Source organism: Mustela putorius, unplaced genomic scaffold (genome assembly GCF_011764305.1).
Source record: "Mustela putorius furo isolate JIRA1106 unplaced genomic scaffold, ASM1176430v1.1 tig00003869_pilon_pilon_pilon, whole genome shotgun sequence".
In the NCBI taxonomy this organism is placed as follows: Eukaryota; Metazoa; Chordata; class Mammalia; order Carnivora; family Mustelidae; genus Mustela; species Mustela putorius.
This window is the reverse complement of record NW_025422021.1, coordinates 15,586,861-15,614,074: the sequence shown is the minus strand read 5'-3', so window position 1 is coordinate 15,614,074 and position 27,214 is coordinate 15,586,861. Positions and strand designations below refer to the sequence as shown.

At 35.8% G+C, this 27,214-nt stretch overlaps 1 protein-coding gene across 5 annotated transcripts in view; it reads left to right on the top strand.

Moving 5' to 3' along the window:
- CSRNP3 (cysteine and serine rich nuclear protein 3) overlaps positions 1 to 27,214 on the top strand; it is a 203,036-nt gene that overhangs the window by 88,728 nt on the left and 87,094 nt on the right. The window contains exon 1 of one of the 5 annotated variants that reach the window (XM_004743989.2): positions 15,401 to 15,632. The exons of 3 other annotated variants lie outside the window; for them this stretch is intronic. The gene's annotated coding sequence lies outside the window, so the exon portion shown is untranslated. Of the gene's footprint in view, positions 1 to 15,400; positions 15,633 to 17,362; positions 17,501 to 27,214 lie in introns of those variants that run through there. One more of the 5 variants, XM_004743990.2, reaches the window with a different exon arrangement.

The window sequence follows — 27,214 nt, the reverse complement described above, 5'->3', positions numbered from 1 at the left end:
TTCCCTTGACTATAGGCTGAGGGGAAGAAAATAGAAAAGAGGAATGGCAATCTTTTATAGCAGAGGTCAGCAAACTTAAGGCTAAGGGCCAAATTCGGCCCCTACCTCTTCTAATATGGCCCTCAAAGAAGGATTCTTAAGCGATTGAAAAAACAAAGGTAACAACATCTCACAGCACGTAACAATTTTATACCACTCAGATTGTGGTGTCCGTATATAAAGCTTTATTGGCACATGGACACATCCATATGTTTACATATTGTCTAGAGCTGCTTTCACATTACAGTAACAGAGCTGAGTAGTTGTGACACCCGCCATATGTCTTACAAAAGCCTAAAATATTTAGTATCCGGTGTATTACAGAGAAGACTTGTTGACTACTGAATTACAGTACAACTTCCAAAATGAGAAAGGAAGGTGGGATCGAGGCACACAGAGTGGTACTGGCCTCAAACAGGGAAAAGGATCCTTGATCCTATGAAGTGCGGAGAGGGTGAGTGGACTGGGCGAATACAAACAAGTGTGTAGCTAGAGGAGGAAGAGGAGGGAGCCCCATACCACATCCATCTCACACTCTAAGTAAAAGACATGACATTCTGGAGGACAAAAACTGCGTCGTGTTCATCTGTCTCTTCCACAGTGTTCACTTTCAGTCGCTCTCACTAAATATTTAATTGAATCCCAGGTGAAACTCTATTATAAGTGCATTCCTAGAAACCTCTGCCCTTAGGGCCTTGCATTTAATTCTCTTACTATCTGGGCCCACATTTATTAAAGTTTGATGTTATGTTTAGAGGTGTGAAGAGCATGGAAACCAGCTTCTTATTTAGTTAATTTCCAGTTCGCTAAATGGAGGCAATATAGTCAGACAGTTAATATTCTTATTCCAGTTGGCCCATTTTCCCCTTTTTTTCAGTCTGAATAATTCCATATATCACTAAGGGACTTTGAGACTAAAACTAGTATTTATTAAACTACTAACAATGAAAAAAAAAAAAAGGAACCGTAGGAGACTTGAAAAAGTTTGGGGGGGATTATTACAGAGCACAATATATGGCAACCCTTAGTTATTTTTGTTAGCCAGAAGGCTGAGTTTTAAGAGTTTGAATTTTAACACCCTTGGCTATACACTACTCATTCAGAATTCACAGTCTCACATCTGCTCATACAAATATATTGCCAGCCTGGACCTGAGAAGTACTTAAATTTGCTAATGAAGAGTTATCTGAAAACATAAAAACATTCCAGATGACCAGTTTGAGTTTAGTTTTATTATGACCTATTATGTGCACACACACATACATATATTGTTCATATCAATATACATATATCTGCCCCAATCACCCAAATCACCAGATCACTCCTGTTCACTTAAAAAGTAACGGCATGCCCATAGTAATCGTATCGTAACAGATAAATATATCAAACCAACACTGTTGTGCACCTTAAGCTTATACAATATTATATATGTCAATTACAACTCAGTAAATTAAGAAACATCAAAATAAAAAAAACAACATATATGTGAAATTCTCAGTGCTTTTTCCTATTCATCTATTATGAATGGAGAAGTTAATTTTTCAAGCACTCAGTTATCTAATGTTCTTTTTTTCCCTTCAATAAATCTTTGCATCTCCAAAGGGAGTTACACATGGGATGACCTATAATGCTATTCATCTTGCCATGATCTTCCTTGTCATTAATCTTCTAGTAAGGCACAGATTGCTGAAAGGAATACTCCAAAGTGACTGATGATAGCAAGAATGTATCTATGTTTGCAACCTAATAGTAACTGGGCACATTTTCATTCTCCCATACCACATAGCCTCTGATCTACAGACTAACTTATCTGTAGTATAGCACCAACTTACAGGAAAGCAATGTGTCAGAAGCTGTTAAGAGACAGAGAATGAAAAAAAGATGTGTAAAGCAAAAGAAAGCAAAATATGTTCCCTGTTAATTTATATGGGAATTGGAATATAAGGAGTGTTAGTTTTGTCTTTCCAAATGCATTATTTTCAACATATACAAAATTTTATTTCTTTGCCACTTTCTTCAAAAAAATCAGTCTGGTACCAGAAAAAAAAAGCAGTGTTTGGTCTGTGAAGGTGAGAGAAAACAGCAATAAAAATACAATCTGTCAACTGTTGATTTCTACTGATAGAGGTGTACCACTAAGATCACTTGTTCTAAATGGTATTAAACTCATAAATAAAGGCTAGGGAAAACAGGGTATGGTCATCTGTTGTGCATGTTTTTTTTACTAAATATCTTATTTCGGCTTTCTAACTGAGCAACATTTAAATGCACTGGACCAAGATAAATGTTGGAAAGCTGACTTTTTTTTTTTTAAAAATGAACTAAACATAATTTATTAGTAGACTATTCTTTGGAAGGTGTCCCAGAGTCATCCACGAATAAAGAAAAGGGATATAAAATAGAACTAATAGTTGTACTAATGAGAAAAATCAGGTTCTATTGCTACCATTTAGTTTTGACACATTAGAATTTAAGGGAATATAACTAAATTAAGAGATCTGTAGGAACTAATAGAAAAAATATTAAATTTGTATTTTTAAGTCATCTTTATACTGTCCTATTTGTCCTGTATTATGGAATTACTCTCTATGTCATACTTTTAAAAAACAAATGGACCATTTTTTATTAATCCTTAATCCAAGGACTAAAGGTTATAGTTGAGAAGCTCACAAACCCTTTTATTATTTTACTTGGGAAATATCCCCCTTGTTAAATGATGGAGGAATGGAATTTTTTCCTGAAAATATTTTTTTAATAGGAATATCAGATTTAAATAGTTTACCCGTACACCTTCTAGAGGCAGAGGACATTGTTCAGTGACTTCTGTAAATCCATTCTGAAAATGACCCATGGTTGTGAACTGTGTAGTACAGTGTGTGAGTACCAGATAGTTATAACCCCTTGGCAGCCCTCTCTTTGACCACACTTTTCATAATCTTCTGCGAACAATGCTTACCTACCTATCTCCTTTCCTCAGTCCTCTTCTATCATGTTACTCTAGAGTCAACCCAAGTTGTATGCTATCTTCTCCCTTGGGGTTCTTAAAGAATGATTCTGACTGCTCCACACTTTCTCATCTCCTTGAGGGGCTACCAAACCACCAGAAGCCTGACTGCCATATTGTAGCATTTGCTACCAGGCTGAGCTTGAGTTACTCAGGTCATTATGTTTTTCACAGTAGGAAAGCAATACAGTAATCAGGTGATAAAGTACCATTTAAAAGCAAAATCAAAAGATTTATGTATAATTTGGTGAACTACTCATTCAGATAAGAAATGCAGGTCCATACGTGAACCAGATGTTGCCCCTTTATGGACTTGGCCTATAGATCTAGTGTTTCAGTGATCTGTGTTTCATCTCTAAACTACTTGCTTCCCTAGTGTTCATGATGTGGATTGGTTTCCTGAAGCTTAAACATTCCAGAGACCAAAACATGCTATTATTTTTATATTTAACTGTCCACTTTGGCACAGTGTGTTTAAGGCCAGGAAACATCCTTTTAAACACTATCCATTCATCTAACATACAAAAGGAAATACCTTAATTCCTTATATTAGTTACTAAGGACTACCACTTGTCAAATACATTCCTGCAGTTAAATAATAAAAAGGCAGAGTACTTGAATGAAAAAAGCCTTTCTCTAAGCTAAGAAAATGGCCACTTGAAATATGTATGCCTTACTTTTCCTGTCAGTAAAGAAGGATAAAGTTACAAGTGATCTTTCTACTTGCACGTGGCAGCTTAATGTTTAAAACATCTCAGGAGAAAATTCAAGTCCTTCCAAAGGTTGAACAAATTCAAGTTAGGCAGCACAAACCCCCTAAAAGGCCATATGAAATTGGACTTATAAAGAGAGAATGGTTGAGATCTTTTTTCTTCCTCTCCAAGAATAATTTCTTACTTTTCCAATTCAGTAATAATTCTTCTGTTTGTTCTGTGTTCTTGATATGCTACAAAAAGTCATTTCAATTTTGGCAATATAGTCACTGAATCCAAAAATGGACTGTTCATTTGGATTTTATTTTCTCTGCAAATATTTTAAAATTACATTTACTCTCTCTTCTATGAATTTAATGCCAATGTTTATGAAATTGGTACAATATAGGGCACATTAAAATCTCTTTTGTCCTGTGAAATTCTCTGTAACTAAATTGAAATCTGACTATTTTCCATAGCACAGGATGTCCCTTGCCTGAAGAGGAAAGAATAGACAGTTGTGATAGAAACTTAGGAAGGAATTTCTACTTTGTAAACCCTTTTTCTTTCTGGTCCATCTGTTGTAGGTTTGAGGGCAGAGAGGGACAGCTCATTATCAATCAATGTCAGAACAGATATTTCTTATGTTAATGACTATTGAGGTCCAGTGAAATTAATGCTGAGTGAATACAAATGAAAAGTTCTTCTATATGTAATATTAACACATGGACATTTTAATTTAGCTTACATAGTTTTATTTAACACATGTCATGAATTGACAAAACCCTCTGTGGACAGAAATAGTATTTTTAAAATGTCTTACATATTGGCAGATGTGTTGATCCAAAATATGAAAATGTTTGCTAGGCTCATTAGCAAAGCCTTAATCCCTCTTGCTGTTCACGTGTCAGTAGTCTAAAAGAAATCTACCTAGGACTTCAAAGAGACTGTGTTAGGTAAGTAAGTGTATGCAAAACTGAAGGGCAAAAGCATATTTTTTCTGCATTTGAAGGTAAAGAAGGGAAGGGGAAAAAATTATTGGCAAAAGGAATAGTAATGTTGGTTGATATTCGAGAAAAAGGCTCAAGAAGTTTTATCAATAGGAGGAATTTTTAACAAAGCTGAAAATGTGTTACCACCGATGGAATGGCTATAAGAGGAGACAAATTGCAAGTTATCCTGTCTGATCTAATTTTCCTAACTGTTGTGGGGGAAGGAGAGGAAGGTTGTGCAAGATCTCCAGCTTTTCATCATTTTTTTTTTTTAATTTAGGCAACTCCAAAAACATATACTGGAAATGAGTGTTAAACAATAATCCTGTCCTCCGTATAACATGCATGCTATCAGCATTATCAGACATTCTAAAGACAGCTTTCTAAAGGGCTGTGTACACTTTATATTCTAAAAACACATTCATAAGAACTTGTTCGACAGCACTGAACATCTCTAATGTGAAAGGCTTGCGGCAAGCTCTAAGGGTATAAATATGAATATGACAGAGCCTTTGTCTTGAGAGCCCAGTTTATTGGTATCTTTCTAGAACGCAAACACATTAATACAGTATGATGTTATAGAACATATAGTAGACTAATAAACATGGAAGAGAAAGAAAGGAATGGCCTCTTTCTCCCCCATGGGCAAAAGATCTGGAGATAGGCTTTAGGACAGCACTTTTGAACTGAGACTTGAGAGAGACTCAGAGTTCACCTGATGAAGGGAGGAAGAGAGTATAAGAAATCAGAATCCATCTCACAATTAATACTGTACTGTGGACTATAAATGGGCTTCTATTCCAAACTCTGCCATTTATAGCCAAACATTCATTGGTCCATGCAGATTAAAAGTTGCCCCTCATGTTGGTTCCTAGTAAACATTCTCAGACTCTATTATGGTTGGTTCTTGCCAATATACAATTAATAACTGTACCCAGATTCACTGACAATGTGCCTAGGTTCAGATGTCTCAGCATCACTGAGCATCTCTCTGGGAGAGCAAGAAAGCAAGAGTTCAGTTGCTGGACTTTCACCTCGCAAGCACTCTCCAAGTTTAAGGAAGACTCAGTATGAAGACACTCATATTTTCCCTATTCAGCATTTCACTCCCGGCCTTCTACTTCTTCTGTTGTTAAACTTCTACTGGAGCTACATAAAGTCCTGCTACAGATTTTTTTTTATTCCCCATCCCTTTTTTTTTTTTTTTTTAATTCTCAAGCTCTTTCTCCATTTTAAACATGTATCAGGTTCCTCTAGTGCCCTTACTCTTTTTGTTATAATATAATCTCTTTCATCCAAGCAAGTAAAGTAACTAACCCCAATGTAGGGCTCCGCAGCTGGGTCAGAAGTAAGATTACTCACTGACACTCACTGACACCTGCAGTCACCCCCTTGGGTACCTTGCCACTTAGAGGGTGGGAGTAGGTATATGAACCTCCTCGTAGTGCCTCCACAGTGAACTGAGAAAAAAACAATACAGTGTGTGGTTGCTCGAAGAAAGTGCTGGAAAGCAATCTGTTCATCAATCAAAAGTAATCATGTCTTAAGGGAGCCTCATAGACAGGATAGCATCAAGCGCCAAATCCAGCCTGAGGGTAAAATATGGAGACAGAGTTCAATTCCCCCACTATCTAAAAGCTTAAACATACAGCAGTTGAAATCATTTGAACAATATTCTTATTTTGAAATGCTTTTCTTATTATTGAGCTAATTCTAGCATAATTAAATTCAGTACAACAATTCTAATATTATTACATTTTACATTGTATTACTAGTAACAGAAAAAGAAGAACACTCGTGAAATGTTCAAACAGCCAAAATAAAAAATCAAAATCACCTATTACCTAACGTCCAAGAGATAACTATTTTTATGATTTTGATTCTATTTTTCCAATTATTTTATACTTATATAATATTTAAAATATTGAGCTCAAAGTGTGTGTATTGCTTTGTAGTCACACATACTCCCTTAAGACCTTTAGTTCCCCTCCAGTCTTTTTCCATACATCTTAGTCATAATAGTATTTGGTAGTATTTTTGGTAAAAATTTTCACTAATTTTGTACACATTTTTATTGTTTTTCTATAGTCATAATGATACTAATTTTAGGAGCTGTCTCAAATTCCACCACATTAATCTATATTTAGTACATATAGATGATCTCAAATTTTAATTATTCTAAGTATGCTATCCTGAAGTATCTTTGTCTTTAAAAGCCTTATTCTCTCTGTAGTCCATGAACCCATAAATTTATTGCTGCCACCTGGCTCTGTAGTGGCCGCAGAACACAGTAAATTAGACTAAGTTGCTAGTGGAGTAATGTCCCCATCAGCTTTCTAGGTCAGAGACACACTATATAAATACAATGTAACAAACATACACAGACAAGGTTAGAGTCACCTCCCTGTGACTGGCTGGAAAACCGTAGCAATAGGACGCTCCATTCTTCTTCTCAGCCATCATAATTGCGTGTTCCATAGATAAGTATCAGTAATTAAAGAGGCAAAGATCCCAGGCAGGCTATGGCCTCTGAAGAGTAGCAATTGCTACAGTATCCATGGTTGTCAACTAAAGTTATCATGGATTGTAATATTCAAATAAAATGTGTCTATACCACTTTTTATTCTTAATCCAACATGGTTTGCTAGTGACATAAGAAATTCTTAGAATATCTAGATAGAGTTGTTTTTTTTTTTTTAAGATTTTATTTATTTATTTGACAGTAATCACAAGTAGGCAGAGAGGCAGACAAAGAGAGAGAGGATAAAGCAGGCTCCCCACTGAGCAAAGAGCCCGATGCGGGGCTGGATCCCAGAACCCTGGGATCATGACCTGAGCCGAAGGCAGAGGCTTTAACCCACTGAGCCACCCAGGCGCCCCCTAGATAGAGTTTCTTAAGATTATGACCAAAACTTGTTTTTCCCAGGTTATATACCAGACTGATGGGCTCCCCACCCCCACTGGCATGTTGCTTTTCTAAACTAAAACAGGTGTGAAAAGAATGTCTGTCCTTTAGCTTGACCACCCAAATTAAGTGGCACCACCTTCAAATACAATGGGACATGTATATACTATGAACACATATGTCTAAAACAATCATATTCCAGTATAGTAAGGGTGTTTAATTTTCTTCCTTCCACAGATAAAAATTAGAGCCAAACATGCTTGGATCATGGTTTCATGTAATCGTGCTCTTTGATAAAAATAGACATGAATAATGAATACTAAATAGGAAGCTGACTATATGAACAAGAAAGAGAACGCATGCCTCATTTCAAAGAAGCCAGTCACTAGCATTAATAGCAAGCCACGGGATTAAGCTCGTTAAAACATTTGCCTAAAGGAGAAATCTAATTTATTTCTTGTTTTTCTTCATGTTGTATGATTACTAGAAAGCATGGAAGTGGATTTTGTGATCTGGATTATGATTTTCGTCTGCACTAAACACTTTTATATAGTTCTGGGGTTTTTTTTGTTTTTTATTTTTTAATGTATGACCACCACAATTAAGTTCAATTGATGGTATTCCAGAGTTAAAGTTTTATTGTGGAAAAGTCAGTCTTTGTTCTTTCACAGAGAGAAATGCTACACCTTCACAAGTTATCTGTGATAGAGGGAGTTGTGTATTTAGGTAACAGGTTTGGTCTGTGAGCTCCTCTGACAGGCATTGAGCACTCAGGGGCCAAAATGGCATCTTTGTATCCTTAAAACTTCATACTCTTGCCTGGTGCCTGGTAGGCTTTCCGTGTTTACTGCAGAATGGCTTCACATCTGAACTTTTTTCGCTGTTTCAAACCATGGCTAGTGGTGTCTTCATCTGTGCTGTCTCCCATATTGAAATTCCTGGATTCAGGGTTCTTCCTCACTTCCAGCTTAAATATCTGTTGATTTACTTTCTCAATATGTTTCTCTCAGTTCCCAGGGGTGCCACTGTCTTCATTTAGAGCTTTGTAACTATTTTCTGGGATATTACAGCAGTCTCATTTCGTCTCCCTTCTTCTAGCCCCTCTCACCAATTCATTCTCCAGAGTTACCTAATAAATCACAAGCAAGACATTTAAACATCCCTGTGAGTACAAAATGACACCAAGGTGAGTTCCAAACATTCCAGCATCCCAAATGCATAATCCCATGAAGATCAAATAACCTTATCATTCTCATGGTGAAATTTTTAGTTTCCTTCATATGTATATTAGTCATGCCTCAGAATCTATATACTCCAACCCTGCTGCCTAGAATACACTTCTCCTTCTGCACATCTTTTAACATTTATTTCCCATGTCACCCCTTCTGTGAAGACCACCCTGATTGCCTTAGGAAACATGCTCCCAGAAGAGCTGCATTGCATTAGCCATACTCCTGAGTTTGGATACTGATTGTCACATTGGCAAGTCATTTAACCAGTCTGGGCCTCAATGGTCATCCATGAAATAGAGATGGTGAAAGTAGCTATTTCAAAGGTTTTTGCAGTGGTCCTGAGTTCATTAATACATACACAGTAAAGCACTTAGGTCTTAGTAAGTGCTTAATACCTTTTAGCTATTTTTATATAGTATTAATCACTCCTGCCTTGATGTTCTTACTATTCAATTACAGAACTTACCCCATTAGACAATAACTTTTTATGTCTCTAGATGGAGAGCCACTTAGTTTGTAGACTGTGACTCATTCATCTCTTTCAACTATCAGAGCCCTGAACCAGGTTCTGAGCATAGAGTACTCAGTGAGTGTGCAATGAAAAACTGTATGAATGAATGAATGAATGAACAAATGGACAAACTCACATAAATAATATGCCAAGCTGTCTCTGTATGACTCTGTTATACAAGCTGTAGTAGATTCCATCCATCAGCTGATTCTTTGGATGAAATAAAATATAGAAAATCTTTTTGTGTACCTTACCCCAAATGCAGCCCTTTCAATTACGGTGCGAGCTTCCCATTGAAAAGGAAAAGCTGCCGGTCCTATTAAATTATTCTTTTTTCTTTTTTTACCTGCTCAGTTCATGTTTGGTTTTTGTGTATGCTGTTTGATTCCGTATTTTTTGTCCCAGGTTAGACATCTAATTCAGCATAAGAAGAAATCATTGTAATTAACTTTGATGGTTACTAAGAAATAAATGTATTCTTTGTGTTCTCAGGAAGGAGGTTTGCTTCATTTACTCTTTTCTCTTGATAAATGCTGTTTTTAAATGCCTTTGTGGTGATAAAGAGATTGAAGGGCAGGGGGGAAATCTGGATACTTTTTTCTCTGGGTCCCTTTGCATAAAGACTTCTTTCCAGCCATGTTCCCATGATTTATGTACATATTGTATGCGCAGCAGCAGCAATTATAGAGCTATTCCTGCCATTTTACCTGCCTCATTCTGAGTGGCCATTCACTGGCCACTTAACTTCCCCTTTGGTATCCTGATATCCAGATAGAATGATGATTCAAAAGGTTAAAACTCCCCACAGGCTTGTTTACTTTGGTAGGTAATGGTGTGTGTGTGTGTGTGTGTGTTGTTTTAGTTCCCATTCTCCAAAATATATATTTTTTTATAATCTTTGCAGAACTGGGGTGTATTTGTCTTTTCCCTACAGTATTTTCCTGTCTTAGGAATCAGACAACAGGAAGAAACCTAAGTGCTGTCCTCTACATAGTTTATTTAGGGAAAGTCCTGCTGCTTCAGTCTTTTGCAGCCTCCCAAACAGAACATTAACAATGTTTGATAGGAACAAATTTTCACAATATCTGAAGGTTGACAAACTGAGCCCAATACAAGTGAAAATACCTGTGAAATTAGTAAATGTGTCTAACAAACATAAACCAGTTTAATGTTCTCCAGTTGTCATAGGTCACTGGTAACTGATTGGTTGAACTATTGACTTTCACACTGTAAGAAGATCAGAGACTGGTTCACCCAACCTATTTGAAATTCTCTTTCTTCATGATGAATCCCTTTCTTCTCATTCCTCACTCAGTACCTTTAGTTCAGATGCTCATCATTTCTTCCCATCTCCTCTTCATCCTCAGAGCCCCATGGTCTAGCCATTTTCCAATTGTTAGAGTTGCCTTCTTAGCCACGTTGACCACACCTCTTTTCTTATGTCTTGGAGACTTCTAAGCAGCCATGTTGCAAAATCTCCTCATCTCAAGCTTCAGAGCCCTCCCAGAAGGATCATTAGACTTCTTGTTTCCCTTTCAACCTCCCATCACTTGTCTGTCATCCAAATTTCCTCAAAATTCCTCTCACAGTTAAGCTCTTCCTCTTGTTTCTGGGCTTTTTCCCAAGTACCATCTTGCAAATGGGAATTCCTCTTCTCTGGGCTAGTTAAGCAGTTGATCTCCTATTCGTTCAGAAATCCCTTTCCTTCAGCACAGTCTTCTCAGATAACTGAGTCCTTCTTTGCTTTGAATACTCCTTGAATGTTTTTACCTCTCTTTTTTCACTCTCCCAAGTTGTATTTCCTTTAATAAACCCATTCAGTGCATTCATTTTATTGAATGAAATTCCTTGCTTTCATTGAATATGTGTATCAGTTTGCAGTTTCATGTACTTTAGGTTATTGTATTGTCTCTGCCATACATGTCAATAGGTTCTAGTTAGTAATTGCCAGGTAACTACCACAACACTTAGTGACTTAAAATAGCAACCATTATATCTTACGAATTTGGGAGGACAAAAATTTGAGAAAAGCTCAGCTAAGTGATTCTCTTCCACATAGTGACAACTAGGATCTTTTTTTTTTTTTTTTTTTTGGTGTCCATTTGGTGGATGGATAGGTTCCAAGGGTCCAAGATAGCACTTTATACATGTGTCAGGCATCAGAATGGCTAAAATGTTGGGCTCAGTTGGGGCTATGACCCGAGAACCTATAGGCGGCTTCACCCTGGCTGTCTTGTGGTAGTCAGTCATTTTATGTGGCAGTCAAGGCTCCTGGAGTGAGCGTTCCAAGAGGTTCAGGTGGAAATGGCAACATTTTTTAGCACCTAGCCTCAGAATCTCCAAAACATCGATTTTGCAGTCTCTCTTGTTTAAGCAAATCATTAATACTAGCTTACAATAAAGGTGAGTGAAATAAGATCCAATCTCCTGATGACAAGTATAGCATAGAATTTGCAGCCATCAGGTATGTGTGTGTGTATTTGATAGATGATTTTTAATTACAATAATGATCTTCTGATTTTAGGAAACAATACTGAAAATGTGGAAATTGTATTGATTATACATAAAATGCATGTTAAGTCAATAAAATATTCAAACTTTTAAAAACATGTCTATACTTTACTACCCGTCCATAACATGCTCAGCAATTTATTTCTACTTATTTATTTATTTATTAGCTAGAAAGGCTATAATCTTCTTAGGAACAGTGTATATTTCATTTTTTATATCCCTAGCAACTGTTTCAAAGCTTCATTCATAGTAATCTCTCGATAAAGTTTTGTTGAATTGAATTGAATTAGTCTTGGATTTTGAGGCTGACATGGGCAACTTATTGACTTCTTTGAATGTGTTATAAGGGAGGTGAAATGTAGCAAGAAAATCCCTCCTGATCAAGGGTAAATCCAACAGGAAGTGCTGGTATATATATGCCACTTAATACAGTTACAGGAAACACAGGTGATAGTGTAAGTAATTTTCCTCTGTCTTCCTTTATGTAGTAGAATGTTCAAAGGATCATCCAATTAGTATGTTTCTGCCCCAGTTACTGCATGAGCTGGATAGCACCCATTTTGGGTTACTTCTGATAAGCTTTGGTCATTTTGTAGAAAAGGGCAGGGAGGCAGAAGAAATGATTCTAGGATGTGTCTTTCCCATTAGAGAAAAACCAACAATAAGAGTCAATAGTAAGAAACATGTATCTTTTTTTCAATTCACAGTCTTTAGTGTAACAAAGTAAATTAAAACATCTTTTTAATCTTGGATGGGATTTGCTCCTTTAAATTCTGATCTTGTGTTTCTCTGTTAATTTCAAATTTTAAGAATTCTTGGCTGATGAGACTGTTACATAAGCAGAGACACCATTGTTCATTGTGTAATGCGAGAATCAGATGCTCTGCTGTAATTCCCTTGTCATGTCACTGACAGAGAGCTCCAGAATTTTGATTGGAAAGTTGGGTATATTTTGTAATTTGTTTTAATCCTGAGACAATTTTATGAGTGTTGTCTTAAATTAGTTACTAAATTTATTTCTATTTTTCTCTGCATTTATTAGAAAAAAAAATCACTTCCTGCTTCCAAAAGTCCTGTTTGTCTCTGTTATTAGGATAACGTGTTTAAAAATTCTTTTAAACAATCATTAGGATTTTACCTCATCTTCTTATTTTATTAATGTTAGTTGACAATTCTTGGTCAAAGCCAATTTAGAGAACTAAACTATAAAAATATTGCTATGTATTTCCATGACATGCTGTTCCTGTTTTGCAGACTTAAAAACTAAAGCAGGAGATGCTAGAGTAATTCACCAAATGACCAAGGTCATTTAAGACAATAGCAGACCTGGAAAGGTTATTACTATTTCATGATCTTTCTGTCCTTTTCTAGATCTTTCTAGCTCTGTCACCCACCTTTAAATAGCTTTTTAAAAAAAAACAAACTAATGGACTTAATGGGTCTTTATATTTAATATATACTAAGTTTATAGACTATAGTCTTTCTATGGGACACTCCTTATTTTACTGGTATTTGTTTTAATTGCTAGCTATTTCTATATTCCTTATGTTTATTTATTTATTTTCCTTACTGTAAATTATTTCATTACATCCATTCATTCAAACTTTACATACATGTAGTTTTTATTTCCAATTTCATACCCCTTGCCCTCCCTCTTTCAAGAATTTGGAAGTAATTTGGTTTTCTGCTGATTCTTTCCTTCCATTTGGCAACCATTTTATTTCACTGTTTTTGAAGTGATGCAGTAAAAGAAAAATGGCTGCCTTTTGTTTATTTCCTTGTACATTAACATGATGACATCATCAAGGATATTAACTAGGATGTACATATCTTTAAAAACCTAGAGGCATGCTATAATACATGAGCACTCTGTTTCCCTTTTTCCTTTAATGCCCCAAGGTTTTGTAGCTTTAGCGTAGCTCTTGTGTGCAGAGGAAAAAAATGAACATGAGCATTTTGGAACAAATGCATTAAAATGGTGGCATTTAAAACATATCTGAATAGTTTTCAACGTTAGGAAAAGTCCGCCAAAAGGCATTTATTTAAGTCATAAGACATTCTAAATCAATGTTAGCCCAACAAAAATATATTGTAAAGAACCATGTTAGGTCATTGTATTTAGGGACTGGGTTATTTAGCTACAGTTACTTAGTCTGGCTTAAAATTATTTTTAAAAAATTTCAATTGACACTAAAAATTTTAAGTTGTAATTGTTCCCAGAAAATAATTTCTTATTAAGGAAGGCTTAAACAGGTATATATGTTTACTATTTTTAAGATTACTGAATTATTTACAAACACTATTAAAATGTACTGTATGTCTATACAGAAAATTTATTTTCTGGTCTTCATTTATGGTGCTTCTGCCTTTTCTGTCTGTGCTCTTTGTTGCACTTTGCATGTATTTGTCATAAAATTTCAACTGAGATTAACAAGCAACAAGCTTTTAATTACCAATTCAATGTAGACAGATTATTAAAGAGATAAGAAATCAATTTTTTTCATCAAGTTCCAGTAACTAAGTAGCTTTTTCATTTGGAGATCCACAATCCATTTTTGAATGTGAAGAAATGATTTGGGGCAATTATTTAATTATTGAAACATTTAAAAAATGCTAATCTGATGATATATGTATGTACATGTGGAGACACGTATGTACATACACACATGTGGGTATAGAACAGAAAATTCCTGTAAATGTTAAAGAGCTCTGAAACTACTTGTTAACACTGAAATCAGATAAGGTAAACCATATGCTTTATTGAGGTTAGCTGTCTAGAATAAGTTACTGCATTTTAAGAATTAATATGAAACACATGTCCTTTAGATCTTTAAATTGAAATCTTCATTGTTCTTTTAAGTCAGCTGTTCTAGGAATGTGTCATCTTTTGAGAAGATAAATTAATCACCTTCCTCATTTATATACATCAATAAGAGACTCACCCTCTTATCTACTTTATCAAAAGTAATTAGAATAACTCTATTTTTATTCACATATAGTATCTATCAGGGATTGAGATTTTCTACTGAGGAGATTTTGAGGGAAACAGCCACTTATCCTTTTAGAAAATAACCTCCTCCAAGAAAAAGAAACCCCAGCAATCTAAAGGTTAAAACACACTGTCACATCATTCAGTTGAGCAAGGCTCTTTACTAACATTTATACAAAAGTACTTTCAGAAAGCAGAAGGTAGAAAACCGCTTTTTGCTAGTTCCCTTTCCTTAAATTATTATTCAGCCTCTTATTCAAATAAAATCTAGTTAACTTCTTTTGAATGCCTGCTCAAACATTTTCCATAATAATAATAATAAAAAAAATCTTGTGAAAGGATTTCCATAAGTCGGGCTGCATTAATGACTTAGAGCAGCTTCATAATCTGTTATTCCTTCCTCCTAGCAGACCTCAGCTGATAAAAATATCCATAGACACAGTGAAGTCAGTGGCATGCCTGGCTTTCTCAGACAAAACTCCCATGTGATCACATATAGGCAGCCTCAGTGAGGCTGATGCCGTGCAGCGAGCAGTAGGTAATGAGTCTTTGTGCAGAGTGAGGCTCTTGTCGCTGAACAATAAAGCATACGGTACCAGCAATAAAACACAGGGCTGGCAAATTTAAGAAGATTCCGCTGAACCAGGAAGAACAGTGCCTTCGGTGATGCTGACACATATTATAAAATGATAATCAATTTATTTTGGATTCTAATGAATAAAGAGTGCAAGGACTAAGACTACAGCTATTTGAACAGGTCAGTGATTTTATAAATGACTCCAACACTTCCTTGTGTTGGATTGGATTTAAATTAGGATGGGCTAGTGTGTGTTTTCCCTTAAACAAAAACTTTGCAAGGTATTTGCAGTGTGTAATATGAAGGATACACATGAATTGACCCAATGTGATTAAATTGTTGCTGTAGTCAGATGTGTTAGAGAAATGTTTATATGATTGTAGTAAACCGAAAAGTTATTTATCCTATTTAAAAATTGATGGGTAAGAAAAAAATGCATCTGATGATTTCTAATCTTCTATATATGCAGAAATAATATAAATCAGAATGCTACTAATAAATTGCTCAAATAAAAAGCTTCACATTTATTTTTCCAGTGTTAAAAAATCCCGTATTATAATAGTTCACATGTCTTATAAATTGATGATGTATCATTCAGATTTTTATTGATGCCTTTCTGTACACTGCAAGAGGAAGGTTTGGCATGTTTAGTTATTTAAATGAAAAATTTTTAAATAAGAGAATTTTAAAACGTTAATAATGCTACTGTTAGAACAATGCATTTTATATTTAACTACAGTAATATAAATCTATGTTAGTTGGTTGTGTGCCTGTTATTTTTCATTTTATGTATCTTTTGATAAGTGGAAAATACTTCATAAAACCTTTTATTTTATACATATCATTCACTCACTAATGGAGAAAAACAAATTAGCTTAATTTTCAAAAAAGAATGGGTTAATTTTGTGATGATGCATATTTCCATTGACTCACCATTTAGAAAAGAATGTGTGCCTTCATGTATATTTATAAAATATATGCACACACATGACCTTCTGTATCTAGAAAATAACCACTTCTTGGGTTTATGAGCAGTAGAGAAGTTTATGTTTGAAATAGCGAGATTGCTGTGTGTAGGAAGACAAGGGAAGAAATAACTCTAGCAAATAATAGCACAACACTGAACATCCTTGCCAAAGACAGACAAGCATTACTGCTACATGAATCTTTAAATTTCAATACCTAGTTTAACTTTGCTCTACATTTTTACTGCTGTATTGTTTGAAAGGCATCTTGGGAGCTTAATTCTTAACAATTAATTTCTCGGACCCCATTTAGGATGATCGCCTTTAAGACACTAGGGCACATTTAACATTTTATAGATTTACTATAGTGACTTCGTGTATGTGTACAGTAACTAAAAGATATTTATGCTTGTAAAATGCTGTTTAAACCACCACCACCTCCACAAGACAAAATACCCCATACCCCTAATTATGCCGGCTATATGTATGCCAATGGGAAAGAAAATAGCTATGTTTCAAAAACAAGAGAAGTTAATGAAATTTTTAAATTGGTTTTCCACATGTATTTAAATGAAGTATTTGACTATTTGGGTTTCCTTGGTTACCATAGTTGCTGCTGACAGCTTCTTTTGGTGGGGAGCGGGGAAAAGCAGGACTCTAAAACAAAGAGTTAAAAACACTTATCCATTAATAGATCTGGGGTCTGTGATGCTGGCAGCCCAGGAAGTCCGTGCCCACTCCCCATCGCCTGTTCCATCCCTCTGGTGATTCAGGTATTAGGCACAACTGCGGTTCCACACTTCCTTACCCAGCATTCCGTTTCAGCTGCTGGAGGGCTGCCTGAGCCTTATGCAAATGAGACCAGCTCTGAGGCTTTGACTGCAGAAGCGAGGGTGGGGGAGTGGGGGGGGTGCAGAAGGGAGTTCAAAGGTCACAGGGCTGGTGGAAGGCTGGATCAGTTGGCCGAAAAAAATGCACGGGGCTTCTCTGCAGCAGTGTTTTGCAGCAGTTAAATGAAGTGTGCTTTATTTCTCAGAGGGAAGATTTTACAGCGTGTGCCGTAGTCGTTTAAAGTGCACGCAGGTACGGTGACAGATTTCATGATGCGCCTAATTTTATTTCTATAAAAGACACTGATGAGGACTGGCTATTTTAATTCATTGTGGAAATTGGCAAGGCGTTCTCGGTATTCAGCTTCCCTTAAGTAGTTTATTAAATCGTCTTAATGTTGTGTGTTGTTTTTTTTTTTTTTTCAATTGGAAACATGGGTGTTTTGTTCTAATGGGATAATTTCATGTGAGGAAAACATTGAATTGGGGCTTCTAAATAATTTTATTTTTTGGAAAGTTTTTGATGGCAGAGAGATGTCTGGGTTGAGACATCTAGATAAATAAATATGAAGACTTACAACTTTTACGGAATTTTCCCATTTTAAAAAAATGTATTTTAAATTAGACCTGGGTTCATAGCCTAAGATTCTTGTGAGGTATCCTCAATTAAATAATGTAATTCTTTTGTTCCATCCCACAAGACATCATAAGGACAGTTTTAATAAGTTGTATTTTCATTTCCTTTTAAGAGAGAGTTTCGGTTTTGATGGTGTTCATTCTACATTTATTGCTTATTTGGGGGTTATATTTTTTAAATGCTTCTGTAATTTTTCTAGTTGTAACTAATTTTCTTTGGGACTTTTTAGACAATGCTATTTTGAACTCAACATGTTCAACTTTCTATGACTTTTCCTTTCAGTTAAGTCTGGATTGTAAAGTGATTCTCAAAAATGTCACAGGCAGGACAAAAGTCCTCTTTTTCCATGCACTAAATATCACACTTTGGTAAAATGTGTGATTACATCATAGTAAAGTCTGACCTGTACCAAACAAATGTGTACTCACTTTATTGTTCATAATGTTTTTTTATTTCCAAAACATATTTTTAAATAAACTTAATTAAAGCAGCATGATCAGACATTTATCCATGTCATTAAAAATTTTAAATGTATCAACTCAGCAGTTAAAATGTTGATGGGGGAAAAAATGTTACCTAATTTGCATCAAGCGTGCATCTGTCTATATTACAGGTTGTATGTGTATGAAAATTTATGTTGGAAAGATGAAGAGACAAAATAATGTTTAGTCATGAAATTACTGCTTTATGCTTTTTTATTTGCATAAGATTTTAAAATGAATTCTATGAAGCTTACATACAAAGAGCTAATACATATTTAGATAAACTTAATTACTTTCTTTGCACTGAAAAGAGGGCGTTAATTTTATTATAATGATTAAGGCTTAGTAGTTTGGCAACAATATCTTTTATTTAAAAATGGGGGGTGGGGTGGGTAGAGGGTAGACCAAAACAGGAGGATAGCTGTTTTAAACAGTGAAGGACAATTATTTCAAATATTTGTGAAATGCCTTTGTGGTAGTCACTTAGGGCCTTTATCACTTTGTGGGGACATTATGACATTTATCCTGAATTCTGAGGTTAATTTGGGAAAAGGAATTCATATTTTGTGTGTTTTTTATAAATGCAAAAACTGCTATTTTCTTCTAAACTCTTTCTCTTTTGAAACTTTCAGTAATGACTGCAACTAAAAGGGTAGATTTTAAAGAATTTCCTTCTTATGTTGAATGGAATATGCTGTCCTCTGGCCCAAACAACATATTTGTAGACCTTTGTTTTACATATATATAAATATGTGTGTGTGTATATATATATATATATATATATATATATATATACACGTATATATATATGTTATATATCCTGAAATAAATATGTGTAGATGCATTTTGTATATGTTATCTATTATATATTATATCTATAGTGTATGTTATAATACATATATGTTATATACATACATAGCCAAATAAAATCTTTCTTATGGTTAACCATATTTAATCAAACAATTCTGAAACACAAAAATTTTCATTTTACTTTTACCTCAGGTCATGCCCACAGTTTGTCTACTAACCTCTGTGTGTGTTCTAGGCAGAGCACAGTGAGAAGGGAAGGGCCCAGCATAAATTCATTGAGGTAGTCCAATACTGTTAACTTTTAAGTGCAACCAGTATCAGGTAGCACATTCTGAATATAGAAATAAAAACAGTATGGGCCAAAGAAGAAACCCTGTAAAGGTTCTTGGAGAAAGCCTGGTAACAGACAAGTGTGAAATAAAGAGAATTGTGCTTCCGTAAGCCACGAGAGAGCTATGTATGTCCTGCAGCAAATTTATGGCTTTGAATATCCTGGATAATTTATGTCTCTATGCAAATTCAGTCAAAACTTTGAAGTCTTTTTTGCATTAGCTTGAGCGTACTACTTCCATACAAATCTCAGCAGCACGGACATAGTAGGTTCATGGACTGGATATTTAAACATATGTAGGAAAATGTGCTTTGTGTCAATGCAGTTCAAATCAAAATTGTAAAGTAGAAGAGTAAATAGAGTAAAATAGAACAAATCATTGAAGGATACACAGTTAGTGGACTTGAAGAAATGGTGTTATATCAGATTCCAAAGAAATCTTTAATGATTTTTCAAAAATTAATTTCCTGCTTTCTGATTACCAGTCTGTCTTTGTCATCACTCAAAACTAGAGACCATATTGTGAGCTTGGAAAAGATTTTAGGGCAAATATGTTTTACTCAGTCTAGCAGTATGGAACGTAGTCTAAAATCCACAAATAACTGTTGTCATCTTAAAATCACATGTGTAAGTTTTAGGTTGTATTATCTCTGTATATGTCCCTTTCCTGAAATTCTGGTTTCTATAAAATAGAAATAAGAGCAAAATGACTTATAATATATAAAAGGAAAATGTCCAAAATAATTGAGTATTCAAAACAACCACATTTATTTCTTTTAACCTGACATTTCTTAGGAAACAAGCAAAATAAATGATTGCATTTTTTAGTTACCTATTCTGGAATTGAAATAGAATTATATTCATTTTATAGAAAAGTATAATAAGATTATAAAGTGATCTTAAAGACTTACTTTTATTCCATATTATTAAACACATGACAATGCTATAGTAATACTTTGTCTAGAACAGTTGGGAAATAATCTGCACTAAATAAACCAATTTTCCAAATAGGTGAAGTTTATAGCCTTAATGGCCAGTTTTTTTAAATATTACTTGCTTTCAGGGACACAAAGTATAGAACGTATCATTCTGCTTTGTTGAGCAAGTAGAAATCAGTTTAGGCTTTTCTTCACAGTGTAAGGATCATTATTTCCACCATTACATTGGACTTACTGGAAAAGATAAAACTGCTTCCCAACTGTTCCCTAACACCAAATGGTGTTGCTATTATATGTTTTTGGTATACAATTGTATATGCTTTTTATATATTTTATATGCTTTTTATAATTTTACTCTTTTCTCATGTTACTACTTTTTATTTTTTAATACAGTTAATCATTGCTCTTTATCTGAGAACAATTTAAAAATCAAGTTTATACACTCTGTCTTACATTAAATTCTAAATCTTTTAGGCTTTGGAGGGCAAAGGGAAGGAGATAAACATCTCTCCTTACTTTTCCTTTGTACCGAACTTCTGGTCCGTGTGTATACACAGTATTATAAGCACAGGGACATAAAAAATAAAATTTATCTTAGTTTTTCTTATGTTCAGGATATTGAAAACCATGTTTGAACTCCAGTTCTTATTACTGCAGTGAGAATCTGGCGTATTATATCATCCACAGGAACTTGAAACTGCGTTGCCTAAGAGGGAAATGAGGAATCTCTAACAGGTATACCAAAGAAAACACACGGACCAATTTTTTTTTCTGGCATTTGACAAAACATTGGTGCCACATATCTATTCTTACCAACTTTAGAGGCTGTGGTCTATTTCATTCTCAAATCCTGGGGCTCTGAAATTTACTACCTCCTACCACCATGCTAGTTAGGAAGAGATATTGCTTGAACAATCTTTTATCTCCATGCAAGTTTGTGAACCCACATATTGATGCAGAACTGTATGTCGTGTGTGTGAACGTGCATTTTCTCTAATCACATACAGAAAAAGTAAGACAGCTGAGCCATCAATCTTCATTTCTTTGAATATTCACTAATACAATGTATGTGTTAAGATATACAAAGTAGCTAATGCCAGGCTAGCAGGCCAGGGTTCTAGTTCTCAAGTTTTCTATAAAAACCACTGCAGCGTTCTTATGCAGTAACATCATCCTGGGGAGGAGGGGGGGACGGGACTGTTCTATTCAAAACAACTCACCAGGTTCTGACAAATAACAAAGAACAACATGAGGCTGCGATTTGAGAAGGGAAATAAACTGAGTGCAGAAGAATCATACAATTAAATTAAATGGTATCCCTGGAAATAAGCAATGATTTCAAAACCCACAAGTAGAGGGGGGGCCTCGGTACTTATTTTTTTTAAATGTTCATTAAGCTCCAATAATTGTTTACTGCCATCTTTATCTGTAGTCATGCTGAGTAAAGCTATAGCTAAATGGAAGTTAAAGTGTATTCACGAGGTGTTAGTGTTTACATATCCTCTTCAGTCTCCCAGAGAAAGCAAAGGTAACTACAAATAGCGCTCTGCCAGAAACTGGCTTCTTGATTGATGGTGTCGCTTTAGCACACAATGTATTGGATCATTCTAAAGTGATCACAGCTGTTGATGACAAGAAGCTTTGTATTTTTATATGGTACATCTTTTGGTATATGTGAGGCAAGTTGTTTTTGTTTTGTTTTGTTTTGTTTTGTTTAATGTTAACTGTTCTCAGACACTTTGGAGTTCCTGTCATTCTTCCCATTTCCATTAGGTCCATAGGTGGTCTCATACACTCTGAAGTGCTTTGAAGATGTGAAGGAATGTTGGTTGCATGAACTTAGTGTCAAAAGATACTCTGTAAGAATGAAAGCGAGTCCAAAGTACTAGGGGAAAAATGCTTCCTATTCTGGTCTTCTTTTGCCCATTAGCATTTTAAACAAACCTCAACAAATCTGGGTAATTTTGTTTAATACAGAAGTGCCTTATAAATTTAGGGCAATTCATGAACAACCAAACAACCAGGAAAAATATCATATTGTTTTCTTGATAGGTAAATGCCTTTACTATGTAGTTTCTTGGGTATGTGAGTTCAAACTATGATGAAGAGTGTGAAGAAGCTGAGTAGGAGAGTGGTTAAGGGCTAAGGCTTAAATTCCAACCCTGTGTCACTTCTAAGACATGGTCTGCCACTCAGAATCCATGTGGCCGTGGGCATGATATTGAAACCTTGTAAGCCTTGTCTTCATCTGCACAGTGGAGTACATTATCTCGATGGTTTCTATGAAAATGAAATGGCACGATGTATGCCTGGCACATAATAAGAACCTTGTAAATGATAGCTAATACTACCATTTTTCAACCCAAAGGAGTTGATTCCCTGATGCCTATAAGTCAAGTTCTGCTTAAGCCTATAGTTACAGAGACTCTTAATGAAACATCATAGATTTCAGCAGATGAGGAAGAGACCTGTTTTCCAAAAATAGGAACTCATGAGCAATTTATTGGCGGCCATACCTCCCTGGTACCATCTTATATTCGGATGCAGCAAGTAGAGAAGACAGTACCACAGTGATCAAAGTTCAAACTATACGTGGCTTCGTAGATACCTTGAATCTTGCCAACTGGAAGCATAGTCTCCACAAAAATCCTCACATATGTTATGGCAATATGTACTTCCATAAGCTCTCGTTTTATATCCTTTATTGCTTTAAAAATCTTCATCTACGTGTCTTTGCTCTACTTTTTTTCTCCATTTCCATGTTGACTATAACTAAGGTGTTAGTCATTCATCTGCCTGCTCCATCCAGATTTCCTGTCTCATCCATAGACTATGAACTTCTCAATTATAGAGAGCTCCTGGCACATAGTAGATGTCCAAGAAAGGTTTGCTGATCCTAGCCAATGAGTTAAACGGGCTAATTTCTCTGAATCATGAAACAGTCACAGGTTTGCTGTTTTAAAGTTCCTCAAGACCAGAAGGATGTTTAGAAATATTCTATCAATTGATATAGTCACAAAGTTTTTCAGAAGAAATTTAGTAATGTCCTTAGAGGGGCTTTTTGATAAACATACATGGGTAACAAATGTTGGATGAATTGATGGGGAGGAGGATCATGGGTCTTGCTTTTGTAAACTTGTTTGAATGGTAGAACTTCTTTAAATGATGAGTTTCCAGGAGATTGTATGAGTTTGATATGACTTCTATTCTGAACCAATTTTAATCTGTGCCAGTCGAACCTTCCATTGAGACCTGAAAACCCAGGTATTTAATCTTACACTCCATATTATTTTTACTAACTGCTCCACAATGTAATGTTAGCTAAAAGTGAAATAACTTGTTCTGTGCCTTAGGTAGTAAAAATCTAGATCTTGTCTAAGGTGGTGATTCATTTTTAAAGAATGTCCAAAGTACTTTTTCCTACTTATTCCAGTTTTTAAAATCTCCTTTGTTTTTTACACATTAACCTTGGCAGGATCACAGTGTTTGGATGGGTATGGTCTTAAAGTGCGGCCATATATTACCCTGATGTCCACTTCAGAGTACTTTATGAGGAAAATGTTTTCAAGGTTCCTTTCCCTTTGGACTATTCTGATGCTTGTTGTGAAGGAAAAGGATATCATATCCCTTAAATACCCTTTGATCTACACTGGCTAGTCTACTTTATTATTTAATCAGAAGCTTTCTAAAAGCCTGACAAGAAACTTCTTAAGAGCTAAGGAGGAAAAAAAAAAATGTTGTCTTTCAGTGTCGCCATTATAATTCTAAATTCTTCTACTCTGTGAAGTCTTTTTTCCCCCCTTAATGCAGTAAGTCTTGCTATTCGCCCAAGGAATTAGGCTAAGTACTGTTCTGTAGTCTTAATAGCAAGAACATAAAATAAATTTTTCATTGACACTTTTCTTAGAGTAGGAAAAATAGGCTTACAATGGACACTTGATCAATTCTCAACAGTTTTAAAAACCTTATCATGTTCTTGGTTAGTTTTTTCTGCTCTTGCTAAGTAAAAGAGTTAACCTGGAAATTGACTTTAGGGACGGACATGGGCTTCTAATTCACCTGTATTCTAGTATGCCATCTTGCCAAATACCAACTAGTGATCAATGTTTAGGGTTAAGAGGCATAAAAACCAATTTCCATCTTTCTTATACTGGTACTAATCTTAATGGCAGGTAAAGTGGAAAACTTCTTGGGCTCTCTCCCCGCCAGCCAAATAGAGTCATAAAGAACACTTTTACCCTTAGTAATGGTGGAGGACCATTCATCAGCAAGGCCTTTATCAGCAAAGCCTAAGTCAATTTAGCCTTTGGCTTTTGCATACAGTGAGGGAAGAGGGTATGGACAATTAAGAGGCACCCATCTTTGATGGAGGCCATGGTTCTTATCATTTAACTGCCAGGTAGTGGGTAATGCATCAGAGCCTGTTCTTACCAGTTATGTCTGCCCCCTTATTTTGACTGAAGTGGAAATTGAGACCCAAGGAGATAATCCTCTTACTTAAAATTAGGCCACTTGTTAGTAGCTGATCCAGGATTAGACTCCAATTTGATGACCATTCATTTACCGAGCAAGCACTAGAGTACATATTCAGTCCAGGAGGAACCTTACAGTGAAGTGTTAGAATATGGCAAGTCAACCAGCAATTATGATACAGTTTGAAATGTACCACGTGCTGTGAATACAGAGAGGTCACTTAACCTACAATGCGGTGGTGGCCATGAAATACTTTTCAGAGAAGTTTGGATCAGACCTCTTGGGAAAATGATCTAGATTTCTGAAATCTCAGTTTCCTTTTTTCAAATTACCTTGCAGAATTGGGAAAACAATTGCGTAGAGAGAATTGGTGCAAAGGGTCTAGCCCATAGTAGGTGTTCACTAAAAGCTCTGACTGGTATTATAAATGGAACCAGGCAATCTAGTTACCTTTTAGGAAAGACAGACACTGTTTGGGGGATGTCGTCCTGCAACCCAGAACCATTCACCAAGCTGCAAATTTCCAGAGGAGGTCAGTTTGGTTTCAGGTAGTTGTATTAGAGTAGTAGGTAGCAGCCAAGAGAACAGTGAAGAAAGGAGCCCCTAAAAGTGATATGGAATGTCCCCTTGAGATTCAGTGGGCCCCCCCAGTACAGATGGCAGAAAGACCTGAGAGAACTGGAAGGACCCCTGCCCTTGGCAGTGGATGACCCTCGTGGTAAAAGGAACAGGAGGCAACAGATTCTCAAACTTTTTTGATGCTTTGAACTAATGTGTTCACAATGAATCATTTCTCCGAGTTCTGGATACCCACCAAAGCTGGAGAAATGGTATAAATCACCAGAGTTGAGGTCCTTAATCAGAGTCCATGGATAGATGGCATACATTTGTGGCTTATGTGCACTTTTTTCCTGGGGAAAGCTTTGATTTCTTTCATCAAATTCTCAAGCTGCAAATCAGCAAGCTGCAAACATTTGGAGATCCAAAGCACATAAAATAACTCAGACCTTTAACTCAAGGTCACAGGCAACTCTGGCTCAAGGAATTCATACATAATTGGGGAACCCTGCAATCATTTCTCCAACAAAAATATTCATTAGACAGGAGTGACCCCAGGGTTCTTGGCTTACGCAGGCACCTGGGCAAGAGAGGTGTATTTGGCCAACTTGCGCTTCCCACATTGGCAAACCACCAGCAGCATTTTTCACATTGGTGGTGCCCCATGGAAACACCTTGCAGGATTTTACCTTGTGAAATCATTGCCAAATCCCTATCCTCTTGGCCGCAGATACGTTCATTTCTTGCCAAATGGGTTAAAGCAAAAATGGTCCTAGTTTGTGGAAGAAGATAGCCTCTCTCTTTCTTTCTTTTTAAATAAGAGAAATGCAGGCACAACATCTGATGCCAGCTTTTTAAAATGATGATTTTCTTATTCAGCAGGGACTTAAGTCCATATTCAGTATTCGATTAACACAACAGTGTCAGGGCTATAGTGTGAAACATCACAGATTACAGAGTACTCAAAGTCATGATTTTTGTTTTTTTTTTTAAAGGGGGGGGGGGATGAAAAGGATTTGATGCAAACTAACTTGATTAAAACTGTGTCCCAATAGTTAGGGACACATCTAGATAACTAAAGATATCCCACCGGAGAATTCAAAATAACACAATATGATTTTTCTTAGCTAAGCTCTGCTTTCTTAAATATTGGAATAAAACCTATTCACCATTAATTGAGCAACTGTCCTCTTCATCTTCTAACTGGCCCAGTAACAATCTGGCTGATGAAGTGTGACATTGTGAATAATCTTGCTTTTGCCAGCTAGGTTTTTCCCACCTGCTATCACAGATGAGCCACACACCAGTATTTTTGTCAACCTGTTTGCAGTGCTCCTCAGCTCATCATTAATTTGGTGAAGCAACCAGAAGAAACATCAAAACTGCTTTCTATTCTCAGAGAAAGTAAAGGAAGCTTCTTTTTCTATGCAACTTCATCCTCACCCTGGGCCCCAGGCCTATCGCTGATTGAAGCCAACCGCCTCCCCCTATCGAAGTCATTGGAGTAGAATTTTGTCATAGTTTCATAGCTTCTGAAGCTTGTTGGAAGAACTCGATGAGATCATAAAGTAAATTATTTTGTTTTTTGATAAATCACAAAGAGATGTCCTTCCTGTCGTGTTGTAATGCAAGGTAACAGGCCCCTTGATGTATGCCAAAACACCAAGTGTCCTTGTGAATGACACTCGCAGTTTAAAAAGAGCCACACTTGGGCTAACTACAAAATGAGCAAGGAAGC